The 13,325-nt window shown below is 37.3% G+C and overlaps 1 protein-coding gene across 4 annotated transcripts in view; it reads right to left on the reverse strand.

Annotated features, from left to right (window-relative positions):
• The window catches only part of MAP2K4 (mitogen-activated protein kinase kinase 4), a 207,426-nt gene that overhangs the window by 99,637 nt on the left and 94,464 nt on the right, over positions 1–13,325 (reverse strand). The window lies entirely within an intron of this gene.

Here is a 13,325-nt window from a genome sequence, read left to right on the forward strand (position 1 = left end):
ACAACTGCAGTTGCTTCAGGCCCCAGGCCCACCTTGTGGGAGGAATTAAGTGACAGATCAGAGCAGAAGTGCACAGCCTGCTAAAGATCTAAGCCCAGTCCAGGTTGGGGGTTCTTGGGGAAGGAGGAGTGCTGGTGTGGAAGAGCTGGAGCATCCCCCCCCAAATGTGAAACATAGAACTCTTTAGTCTATAAGCAGTCATACCCCGCTGAAAAACTCAAGGGTCAAGTAAGTTGGTTGGGAATATGGCCAGGCAGCAAAAACACACCCAGATTCAGTCTCAGACTTTGGATTCTTTCTTTGGTGACAAAGAAGACCAAAACATACAGCCTAAAGAAGTCAACAAAGTGAAAGAGCCTACACCAAAAGCCTCCGAGAAAAACATGAACTGGTCTCCGGCCATGGAAGAGCTCAAAAAGGATTTGGAAAAGCAAGTGTAGCCATAATGGCTTTTGTTTTCTTTGAATGGCTCAGCTTGCCTCATTGAGCCTCTGGACACTGTGGCTTGCTCTTCCGGGGCAGGAGGCCCGGGGAGCATGCCGGGAGGCAGACGGCTTCCTGTGTGGGGAGTCATGGGGCTGGCTGAGGGGAGGTGTTAGCTCCAGAACCTGGTCTACCCTAGGGGGAGGAGCCAACTCAAGAACCAATCAGCCCTGGTCATTCGGGCGGAGCTTGATGATGTCAGAAACCCTATAAGAGGGGAGAGGACAGCTTGAAGACTCTCTCTTTCCTTTTCCGGTTGGAGCCAGAGGCAGTTACGACAGTTACATCGTCAGTTACAGTTGCAGCTTCAGTTTCAGAAACAGACACAGCTGAGGCAGGAGCTGCCAGCAGCAGAGCTGATCTACGGGAGGAAGCTGAACAAAGACTTCAGTCCAGTGGGTAATCTTATTACCATCAAGGGGGAAACATGATTTTGCTTTACGCAATCATGTTTCTCTGTAGCCTCCTGGTTACTCTTTCAAGGCGTACTTATTGGGCCTGGAAGATTATGACCAACATATCAAAATGGGGTTGCTGGTTCATGGGTTGGTTACTGTTGAGCCTAAATAAATGTTTTGATTCTTCTGCCTTCTACTTTGAGAGTTTCTTCTATCCGGCGATTCCGAACCTTTCAGACATGTTTATGATCCTCTTTGAGATTATAAACTCTGCCCTCCTGATACAGCAAGTTAGAGAAGTAGAGGAAAAATTGGGAAGAGAAATGAGAAGGATGCGAGAAAACCATGAAAAACAAGTCAATGACTTGCTAAAGGAGACCCAAAAAAATACTGAAAAATACACTGAAGAAAACAACACCTTAAAAAACAGACTAACTCAAATGGCAAAAGAGCTCCAAAAAAGCCAATGAGGAGAAGAATGCCTTGAAAGGCAGAATTAGCCAAATGGAAAAGGAGGTCCAAAAGACCACTGAAGAAAATACTACCTTAAAAATTAGATTGGAGCAAGTGGAAGCTAGTGACTTGATGAGAAATCAAGATATTATAAAACAGAACCAAAGGAATGAAAAAATGGAAGACAATGTCAAATACCTCATTGGAAAAACCACTGACCCGGAAAATAGATCCAGGAGAGAGATTTTTAAAATTATTGGACTACCTGAAAGCCATGATCAAAAAAAGAGCCTACATATCATCTTTCAAGAAATTATCAAGGAGAACTGCCCCAATATTCTAGAGCCACAGGACAAAATAGAAATTGACAGAATCCACCGATCGTCTCCTCAAATAGATTCCAAAAAGAAATCTCCTAGGAATACTGTCGCCAAATTCCAGAGCTCCCAGACCAAGGAGAAAATACTGCAAGCAGCCAGAAAGAAACAATTTGAGTATTGTAGAAACACAATCAGAATAAAACAAGATCTGGCAGCTTCTACAGTAAGAGATCGAAGGGCTTGCAATATGATATTCCAGAGATCAATGGAGCTAGGATTAAAACCAAGAATCACCTACCCAGCAAAACTGAGTATCATGCTCCAAGGCAAAATATGGACTTTCAATAAAATAAAGGACTTTCAAGCTTTCTCAGTGAAAAGACCAGAGCTGAATAGAAAATTTGACTTTCAAACACAAGAATCAAGAGAAGCCTGAAAAGGTAATCAAGAAAAAGAACAAGAAAAAGAAATTGCAAGGGACTTACTAAAGTTGAACTGTTTTGTTTACATTCCTACACGGAAAGATGACGTGTATGATTCATGAGACCTCAGTATTAGGGTAGCTGAAGGGAATATGCATATATATGTATGTGTGTGTGTGTGTGTATGTTTATGTATATATGTATATATATATATATATAAGTGAATGTGTATGTATGTATATACATATATGTATATATATATACATAGAGAGAGAGAGAGAGGGCACAGGGTGAGATGAAGATGAAGGGAAGATATCTAAAAGAAATAAAATCAAATTAAGGGATGAGAGAGGAATATATTGAGAGAGGGAGATAGGGAGAGATAGAATGGGGTAAATTATCTCGCATAAAGGTGGCAAGAGGAAGCGGTTCTGTGGGAGGAGGGGAGAGGGCAGGTGAGGGGGGAAGGAGTGAATCTTGCTCTCATCAGATTGGGCCTGAGGAGGGAATACCATTACATACTCAATTGGGTATCTTACCCCACAGGAAAGAAGAGGGAAGAAGATAAAAAAAAGGGGGGGGGGGGATGATGGAGGGGAGGGCAGATGGGGGTGGAGGTAATCAAAAACAAACACTTTCAAAAGGGGACAAGGTCAAGGGAGAAAATTAAATAAAGGGGGATAGGTTGGGAAGGAGCAAAATATAGTTAGTCTTTCACAACATGAGTATTGTGCAAGGGTTATACATAATGATATGCATGTGGCCTATGTTGAATTGCTTGACTTCTTAGGGAGAGTGGGAGGGAAGGGAAGAGGGGAGAGAATCTGGAACTCAAAGTTTTAAAAACAGATTTTCAAAAATTTATAAAAAGAAGTTTTTGCACGCAACTAGAAAATAAGATACACAGGCAATGGGGCGCAGAAATTTATCTTGCCCTACAAGAAAGGAAGGGAAAAGGTGATGGGAGGAGAGTAGGGTGACCGAAGGGAGGGCTGACTGGGGAACAGGGCAACCAGAATATACGCCATCTTGGAGTGGGGGGGAGGGTAGAAATGGGGAGAAAATTTGTAATTCAAACTCTTGTGAAAATCAATGCTGAAAACTAAATATGTTAAATAAATTAAAAAAAAGTAAAAAAAACTTATCAATAAAGAGGTGTAATGATAGAAACCAAAAAAAAAAAAAAGATTCTGACAGGTTATCATTAAGTGGGATAATCTTATTGACATTCCTTGGTGGAGTCATGGAGCCCCAGTGACATTTGCTAAATGCCAAAAGGTCTGAGTCCATTCTTTATTATGCAAGCTGGGGTTTTCTCAGGGGTCTCCTTAGCAATAACTGATTTTCCAGTACCACAATAGAATGCACTACAGAAAGAGCTCCTATAAATATTTTTATAAATATGGATCCTTTGCCTCCCTCTTTGAACTCTTTGGCATGCAGACCTAGTAGTGGTACCACTGGGTTAAAGATTTAATAGATTTCTGGGCATAGTTCCAAATTGCTTTCCAGAATGGCTGGATCAGTTTACAGCTGCACCAATAGTGCCTTAGGATACCTGCTTTTCCATATCTTCTCCAGCTATTGTTATTTTCATTTCTTGTCATCATAGACAAGTGTAAGATGGTATCTCAAGAGTTGTTTTAATTTGCATCCCTTTAATTATTAATGATTTCAGAGCACTTTTTCATACAGCTATGGATAGCTTGAGTTTTATCCTCTGAAAACTGCCTATTCATAGCCTTTGTCTATTTATAAATCAGGGCTTTTATTCTTAAAAATTTGACTTAGTTCCCTATAAACATTCAAATGAGACCTTTATCAGACAAATTCGATACAAATGTTTTTTTCCAATTTCCTGCTTCTCTTCTGATTTCAGCTGTACTGGTTTTCTCTGTACAAAAAATCTTTAGTTTTATATAATGAAAACTGTAAATTTTACTTTCTGTCAATCTTTCTAACTCTCCTGTTTGGTCATAAACTCTTCTCTTACCCATAGATCTGAGACGTAATTGATCTCATGCTCTTCTACTTTGCTTATGATATAAATCATAAATCATGTACCCATTTGGGGCTTATTTTAGTACACAATATGAGATGTTTATGAACATCTATTTTATCCTCCCAATTTTTGTAGAGTAGTGAGTTTATAGCTGGAAATTTTGGGTTTATCAAACATTAGGTTACTTTGCTCATTTGCTTCTCTAGACTGTAAACCTAATCTATTCCACTGCTCTACTTCTCCATTTCCTATTGAGTAACAAATTGTTTTGACAATTACAGGTTTGTAATATAGTTTTGATAGATACTTCTAGGCCTCCTTTCCCATTGTTTCCTTGATATTCTTAACCTTTTGTTCTTCTAGATGAATTTTTGCTATTATTTTTTCTACCTCTATAAAGTTGTCCTTTGATAGTTTGATTGGTATGGCACAGAATAACTAAATTAATCTAGGTACCATTTTTATTAGATTGGTTCACCCTAATTGTGAGCAATAAATATTACAATTATTTAGATCTGACTTTATCTGTGTAAAGTGATTTGTCACATGAGCAACAAGAGAACTAGATAGTTTCTCTAACCCCCATAACCTCGCAAACCTCTTCAGGGCAAATATCATGCACCAGAGATAAAAGAAGGTTATTTGTCTCCATGGTCCAGGACACCCAGAATCCAAAACAAAGTTAAAAAAAAAAATGAAGCCTACTGACCCTGAGCTCACTCAGTACCTCTCCTCCAACTCTCATGCTACAGATAGTAACAATGTATTAGCAGATCCAAGCATCTGATAAAGGAAAACTTACCCCTAAACCTCTTTTCAATGAATGCAGCCCTCAACTGCAGACTGTGGAATTTCGCTCAGGCTACATTAGGACAACCTTTCCCTGAACAAAAGTATGATGCAGGGCTACAACCCTGTAACACTAGGACTGCAAAGCTCTGAAATGCCAGTGATAGGGCAAACAGCACTACAAGGAACTGAACTACCTGTGCAAGGTCAATGAAGTAAGGAACAGAGGGATTATGACAGGTCACCATGACAGGCAGGACATTGTGTATTGGGGAGGAAGAAAGTGAAGGGTTACTATGCAGAAACCCACTAAGCCTGAGGGCAAAAACATAGCATCCAGCTGCAGCCAGCTCTGACCACCCAAGAATGACTTGGGACAAAGACTTTGGTGGGTGAACCATGAATTGCCCAGCCCATGTGGGAGGAGGCTGAGATGTTTTAAGATCCAGCCCCAGTAACCACCACCAGAATGTGAACAGGGGAAAATGAAGAAAATATTTAAATGACTTAAATTCCAAAGATTTAAAGAAGGAAAAACTTAAAGACTGTGAAAATATGAAAATAAATCAACACAGGAAACATTAACAGAAGGAAATATGGCCTCCAGATCTAGTAAATAAGTTCAGGCATCTATAAATAAAAACTGCAAAAAGGAGAAAAACGATGAGACAGAGTAATCTATGGAATTTGAAGAGAACATGGAATAACAACATGACATTCTGAGTGGTTCCAAAGAGAAATGGGGATTAGTGGGAGCTGAATTAATTGTCTGTACTGCAAAAATAATTGGCAGAACATAAAAACAAATCTGGCAAATCTAATCAAAGAACCAAAAGAGAATAATAGATTGAAATGCAAATAAAGAGAAGTGAAAGACAATCTAGAAGAGAAGCAAAAAACAACATTAAAAGAAAATGTGCTCACTATGCAAGCAAAATATTTATCTTGAAGTTAAGATGTGTAGAAACAACCTAAGGATTACAGGTTTTCCAGAAGAACATTGTAAAAGAAAAAAAACCTGAATACCAAAATACAGGAAATAACAGAAAAGAATGACCTAAGATTTACGCACAAAGAAAATGAGATACCAATTGAACAAATTCACGAAATGACGCAGAAAAAGTTGCCAAGGTTGTAAACTCCAAGACACATATTGGTTAAATTTAACAATTAAATTCAGAAACAATACAACCTATCAAAAGAAAGACCTTCAAATACAAAGGAAAGAAAACCCAAGTAACACAAGACTACTCTGCACCCACCAGAAAGAGGAGGAGGAAATGGAATAATGTGTTCCAAAGAGTAACAGAGCTCAGGGTATAGCCAAGGGTAACATTCCGTGCAAATCTGAGCTTAACCACCCATGAAAAAAGATGGACATTTAATAATAAAGAAGCATTTGAAACATTTTTAGAAAGAAAACTACGAATGAAGAGATTTGCTTCTCAAATACTCTAAAGAAAAACATAGGAGAAATGAATAAATATGGGAGTCAACAACTGCAACAACAAAAGAGTGAAAGCAGAGGAACCAGTAAGAAACTTCTTTCTGAATGTATACAAGGAGGCAGAGGTGGAAGCAGAAGTCTGGTAGAAGCAACAGCGAAGAGGTGGACCTGGGGCATTATGGACAACACCTGGTTGACACTCTTCTTTCCAGCAAACCAATGGGTTTTTGCTGTGGTTGTGGTTTAAATAGGACTACATTACAACATGGGAGAATACATGAAAGGGGACAGAGGGGAGGACTGTAATGTGATGGGGTCAAATCAGAGGCTAGCAATTAGTGAAGGTGACTCCTCCGGTCTCCAGAACAGAAGAGCTAATAGGGGAGTGGGTAAGGAACAGGAGGCAAGAACTGAAAGGGTGAGAGGGGGTAAGAAGGGGGTTTTGCTGTGGTGGTAGGAGGTAATGGGAACAACGCCACCTTAAAAGAGATTAAGGTAAAGTAACTTAAAAAACATAGTACTATGTTTATAGTAGATGAAAAGGGAAAATCATAACTTAAAAAAAAACAGTATTAGAGACAAACGGAGGAAAATATAAATATAATTCTCATAAATTTAAATCTAAATGGTCTAAACCAGGGCTGTGGCCTGGTGGTCACATGTGGCCCGGAGGTCACATGTGGCCCGGAGGTCACATGTGGCCCTTTAGGTCCTCTAGTGTGGCCCTTTGACTGAATCTAAACTTTACAGAAAAAAATCCCCTTAATAAAAGGATTTATTTTGTAAAACTTGAACTCAGTCAAAAGGCCTCACCAAAGGACCCAGAAAGTTCTCCACCCCTAGTCTACACACTCCAATAAAATGAAAATAGACTGACAGATTGGATAAGTAAACAAAGCCCTAAAATGTTGTTTATAAGATACATTTTAAAAAACCAAAGACATAAAGAAAATAAAACTGAAAGGATAGGGAACAATTTACTGTTTATCAAGAGAATCCAAAAAGGAGGATCTGCAATCATGCTGACAAAGCAAAAACAAATAGTCAAAAAGTAAAAAGGGGGAAACAAGGAACTATATTATGCTGATCAGAACCATAGTCAAAAAACCAATAGCAGTAATAAACTTATATACTCCAAATGCCTTAGCACTCGACTCATTTAAAAGAAACATCGGAGTTGTGAGAGGCCATAGAAACAAAAAAGTGACAGGATACTTCAATATCCCTCTCTCAGTTTGGGATAAGTTTAAGAGAATGATAAACAAAACAGAAAATATGGAACTGAAGACATTTCTGGAAAAATTACAACTGAAACACTTACGGGGTCTTCTAAATAAGAGAGCAAAAGAATATACATCTTTCTCAGTACCACATGGAAATTTTACAAAAAAAAACTGACCACGTATCAGGGCATAGAGATATTGCAAATAAATGCAAAAAGGCAGAAATAATTAATACATCCCTTATAGACCATAAGACAGCAAAAATAGTAATTAGTTCACAGACCACAAAGCAAAAGATACAGAAATGAAGACTGAACAATGAAATCCTAAATAACAAGAAGGTCAAAGAACAAAAAAAAAAAACAGAAAAAATAACATAAAGGTAATGATGAAACAACATACAACATTTCTAGGATGCATCTAAAGCAGTCCTCAGGGGGAAAAACATATCCTTACAAACATACTTTAACAAAATAGAAAAAGAGGATAAATTAAATGAATATGCATTTTTAAAAACTAAAAAGACAACAAATAAACCTAAAATGTGCACAAAATATGAGATGTTAAAACTTAGAGGAAGAAACATAAATTAGAAATAAGAAATCATAAGTAAAACTACTGATTTTAAAAGATCTAAGTTAATCTGCTTTAAAAGGCAGGAGAAAATCAAATCAATAAAATAGAAAATAATGTGGAATCACAACAAAAAAAAAAAAGAATAATCACAACATATTATGCAGTTATATTAACAAAACTGAGGAAACAAAAGAATTTCAAAAATAAAAAATATCCAAACTATCAGAAGACGAGACTGAGATCTTAAATTAACACAATCTCAGAAGAGGAAATAGGTTTAGTTGTAAAAGAACTACTTTAAAACAAACAAACCTCCAGCTCCTGATGGATTCTATCATTTTCTAAAAAAAAAAAAAAGTTATCAAAAATGGAGAAAGAAAGCAACTCCCATAATCCTTTCAAGAGACAAATATAGGGGAATCTTCTTGGTAATGCCCAAACTAGGGAAAGATAAAACACAGAAAATTGGAGGTAAACATCAATAAACACTTAACTTGAAAATTTTAAACAAAATCCAGTCTTCTATTCCTCTGCTATGCATTACCATCCTTACAATTATTCAGATTGGACAGTTCAACTCCCCATTCTCCCTCATTCCATATATTCAATTAGTAACTAAAGTTTTGCTAATGGTATCTTTATGACACCTCTCACTTCCATTTCCTTTTCTCCATCTTTGTTCAGGACTTTATCATTCCTTCCCTGGACTAATGTCTCTTAATTGGTGTGCCTGCTTCAAGCTGTTCTCCAAATGATTTTCCTAAAACAGAGTCTGATCATGTTACTCTCCTGCTCAACAGGTACTGTTGAATACTGCTTCTAAGATCAAATATGGCATTTAAAACTATTCACAATCTGGATCCAACCTATGTTTCCAAGTCTTATTGTAAATTGCTTCCCTTCACACATCTTACAACAAAATCTGGCCTTGCTTTTCCTCACACAAAACACTCCATCACTAATAAAAAGTCACCTCATAAATTACAAGAGTAAGGAAGAAAATACCTTTCACAACTATGAACAGGACAAGGATTCATGACTAAATACGGAATTATATGTGATAGGGATAAGCTAGAAGCATTTCCAATAAGATGGCGGGGAAGCGGTGAAACAAGAATGTCCATTGTTATTCAATATTGTACTGAATGTTAACTTTAGCAATACAGAAAAAGAAATTGAAGGAATTAGGACAGGCAAAAAAAGAAACAGAGCTTTCACTCTTTGCAGATGATATGATGGTATACTTCAGAGAATCCCAGAGAATCAAGTAAAAAATTACTTGAAGTAATAAAAAATTTAGCAAAGTTGCAGGATATAAAACAAACCCACATAAATCATCAGCATTTCTATATATTACTAACAATGCTGAGCCAAGGAATTAACAAGGAATAGTTTACTGTCAGATCTATGGAGAAGGGAAGAATTTATGGCCAAACAAGAGATAGAGAACATTATGAAATGCAAAATGGAAGATTTTAATTACATTAAATTGAAAAGTGTTTGCATAAACAAAGCCAATGTAACTAAGATTAGAAAGGAAGCAGAAAGCTGGGAAACGATTTTTACAGCCAGTATCTCTGAGAAAGGTCTCATTTCTAAAATATATAGAGAATTGAGTCACATTTATAAGAATACAAGTCATTCCTCAATTGATAAATGGTCAAAAGATATGAACAGGCAGTTTTCAGAGGAAGAAATTAAAGATATCTATAGTCATGAAAAAAAGTTCTAAATTACTATTGATTACAGAAATGCAAATCAAAACAATTCTGAGGTACCACATCACACCTATCAGGTTGGACAAAACAGGCAAATGATAAATATTGAAGAAGATGTGGGAAACCTGGAACACTAATGCATTGTTGGTGGAGTTGTGAACTGATCCAACCATTCTGGAGAGCAATTTGGAACTGTGCCCAAAGAGCTACAAAAATGTGCATACCCTTTGATACAGCAATACTGCTTCTAGGGCTGTATCCCAAAGAGAGCATAAAAATGGGAAAAGTACCCACAGGTACAAAAATATTTATAACAGCTCTTTTTGTGGTGGCAAAGAATTGGAAATTGAGAGGATGCCCATCAATTGGGGAATGGCTGAACAAGTTTGTAGTCTATTAATGTACTGTGCTATAAGAAATGATGGGCAGGATGACTTCAGAAAGCCCTGGAAAGACTTAAATGAACTGATGCTTAGTGAAATGAGCAGAACTAGGAAAACATTGTGCACAGTAACAGCCACACTGCGGGATGACTGACTTTGATAGACGTATCTCTTCTCAGCAATGCAAGGATATGAAATAACTCCAAAAGATTCATGATGGAAAATGCTATCCACATCCAGTTAAAGAACTTTGGAGTCTGAATGCAGATGGAAGCATACTACTATCTGCTCTCCTCTTATGTTGTTTTGTTTTGGTTCTTCTTTCTCATGGTTCCTTCCATTAGTTCTAATTCTTCTTTACATTATGGCTAATGTGAAAATGTTTAATATGAATGTATAAATAGAGCCTATATCAGATAGCATGCCATCCTGGAGAGGAAGAGGTAGAAAATTTAAAACTCAAAATCTTATGGAAGTGAATGTTGAAAACTAAAAATAAATAATTTTTTTAAATGGGGGGAAAAATGACTGAAGACAAAATGAATCATTTTGATTACGTTCTTAAAATCTGCACAAACAAAACCAAAACACTTAACATGAGAAGGTAAACAGTTAACTATGAAAAATAACCTTTGCAGCAAGTTTCTCTAACACAATAATGGTATCCAAGATATAAATGAAACTGCTTCATATGAGTGACAGGGATTCATCCAAGAAAAAAAATGGTCAAAAGACATGAAGAAGCACTTCTTAAAACTGTAAAAATATTTCCTTCTGATAAGTTTTATGGCTTTTAAATTACTTAGTGATGTGAGCTGCTGGCCACCTTTTGAATTGACTTCAATGAAATAAACATTTAAGTAATGATGGTGTTGGGAATGGTACTGGGTACTAAGAATTCAAAACAAAATACTACTTGCTCTCAAGGGCCTTAGAATCTCCTTGGAGACCAAGAGATGTTTTATTTACTTAAATCCATGATTAAAGACAAGAAATCTCAATTTCATTCTTATTTCTGGAAGCTCTTGTTTCAGGTTTATTAATGAAGCTTATCTACTTTTCCTCAGTTTACTTTCTCATCTGACATTTTATATTTCTGCTATTTACCTATGTCCTGCAGATAGCTTTGAGATAATCATCGCCAGAGTTCCTCTGCAAAGATGTACTGAACTTATCATGCAACTAAATTGATCAGGGGCCAAACTTAGGTCAGAGACCTAACACTGATGAAGCTTTCTGGTTATCTGAATACAAACAAAATACCACAACAAAATACACGAGGACTTCTTGGAGAATGGGCCCTTGAGGCTTCAAAATGAGAAGTTAGGAGGAAAACTAGTACTGAGAAGTAACATTCAACCTAACCAACTGAACCCTTAAGGAAAATCCTTTGCCTGTTCTGGCAGTCCTTCCCCTACTCTAAGTAATCCTCTTTTTGCTAACTTCTAGTGAGGCTACCAAATTTCTCATTTTGTTCCACACTGCATGGTCAATATTGGCCTATTAGAAACTTTTACGCCAAAAATGTCTTTCCAATCCAATACTTTACTCTCCCAGTTCCAGAAAAGCATCAAGAGATCAACTATGCTTATGATGTTATTTTTCAGTGATCTGACAGCCAAACTAAGAACACTTGGTTTTATTATTGTGAGAGACAGTAAATTTTTAGATAAGACATCCATACTTATTGGCTAAGTGCAATAATTCCTCAATGATCTAGCACCATCAGTAGTGATTTTAAATGGAATTTCTCTACTTCTTCTAGGTTTTGCTAGTACTATGTGAATTATTTATGTGGGTTTACTAAATGCTCTGCAATTGTTTCGATTGGTTTTATAGTTACCTCTCTAGGGTTCTCTAAGTAAACCATCAGTTATCTGCAAAAAGTGACAGTTGGAAGGGTGAAGACAAGATGGTAGAAAGAAAACAGGAAGTAGCCTGAGCAACCCAGTTTGCCTCAAAAACAATGTTAAATCAGGCTTCTAAAAGAATTCTGAAGTGAAAGAATCCAGAAAAAGACGCAAGTGAAACTATTTCCACTGTAAGAACTGAGAAGGACTTCAGGAAAGATCTGCCTCACTTAGGTAAAAGGGGAGCAGGGCCCAGCAAAGGTGATGTCCAGCCAAGCCAGCAGGAGGCTCTTTACCATAGCCAGATCAGCACCCAAGGCCCTGTGTTCTTAGTTCAGCAAGTCAGTGGTACAGCAGGCCAGCTATGAGGCTTCCAGCCTCAGAACCGAAGATACAACAGGCACAACTAGGCCAAGCCACTCTACAACAGTGGTCAAGCCACCAGCCCAGTGCAGAAAGCCAATGACCAGGCCCCCGACCACCACCCCCAACCTGCAAAAAGCTTGGGACAGCAACCCCTGTACCACAGCAAAAGAGCTCAACTTTTAAAATGAGCAAAAAACAAAAAAGACCCCTAACTACACAAAGCTACTATGGCAACACAGAAGAGCCAAACACACGCTCAGAAGAGGATAACAGTGTCAAAATGCCTACATGTGAAGAAGCTTCAAAAGGAAATATGAATTAGTCTCAAGCCTAAAAAGTCCTCTTGGAAGAGCTAAAAAAGGATTTTAAAAATCTAGTAAAAACTGCAAAAAGAAGAATGCAAGAGAATTATCTAAAAAGAGTCAACAGTTTGGAAAAGAAAGCACAAAAATTGACTGAAGAAAACAACTTCTTTAAAAATAGAATCAATCTGGAAGAACAAAATGTATGAAAACGACAAAGATATTTATAATAGCTCTTTTTGTGGTGGCTAAGAACCGGAAATAGAAGGGATAACCATTCATTGGGCAATGGCTGAACAAGTTATGGTATATGAATGTAATGGAATACTACTGTGCTAAAAGAAACGATGGACAGACAGGTTTCAGAAAGCCCTGGAAAGACTTATATGAACTGATGCTGAATGAAGTGAGCAGAACCAGTAAAACATAGTACACAGTAACAACACTGTGTGATGACTGATTTTGATAGACTTAGCTCTTCTCAGCAATGCAAGGACGTAAAACACTTCCAAAAGACTCAAGATGGAAAATGCTACCCACATCCAGAGAAAGACTTACAGAGTCTGAATGCAGATCGAAGTATATTATTTGCT

This window comes from Trichosurus vulpecula, chromosome 4, assembly GCF_011100635.1.
Source record: "Trichosurus vulpecula isolate mTriVul1 chromosome 4, mTriVul1.pri, whole genome shotgun sequence".
Taxonomy (NCBI): domain Eukaryota; kingdom Metazoa; phylum Chordata; class Mammalia; order Diprotodontia; family Phalangeridae; genus Trichosurus; species Trichosurus vulpecula.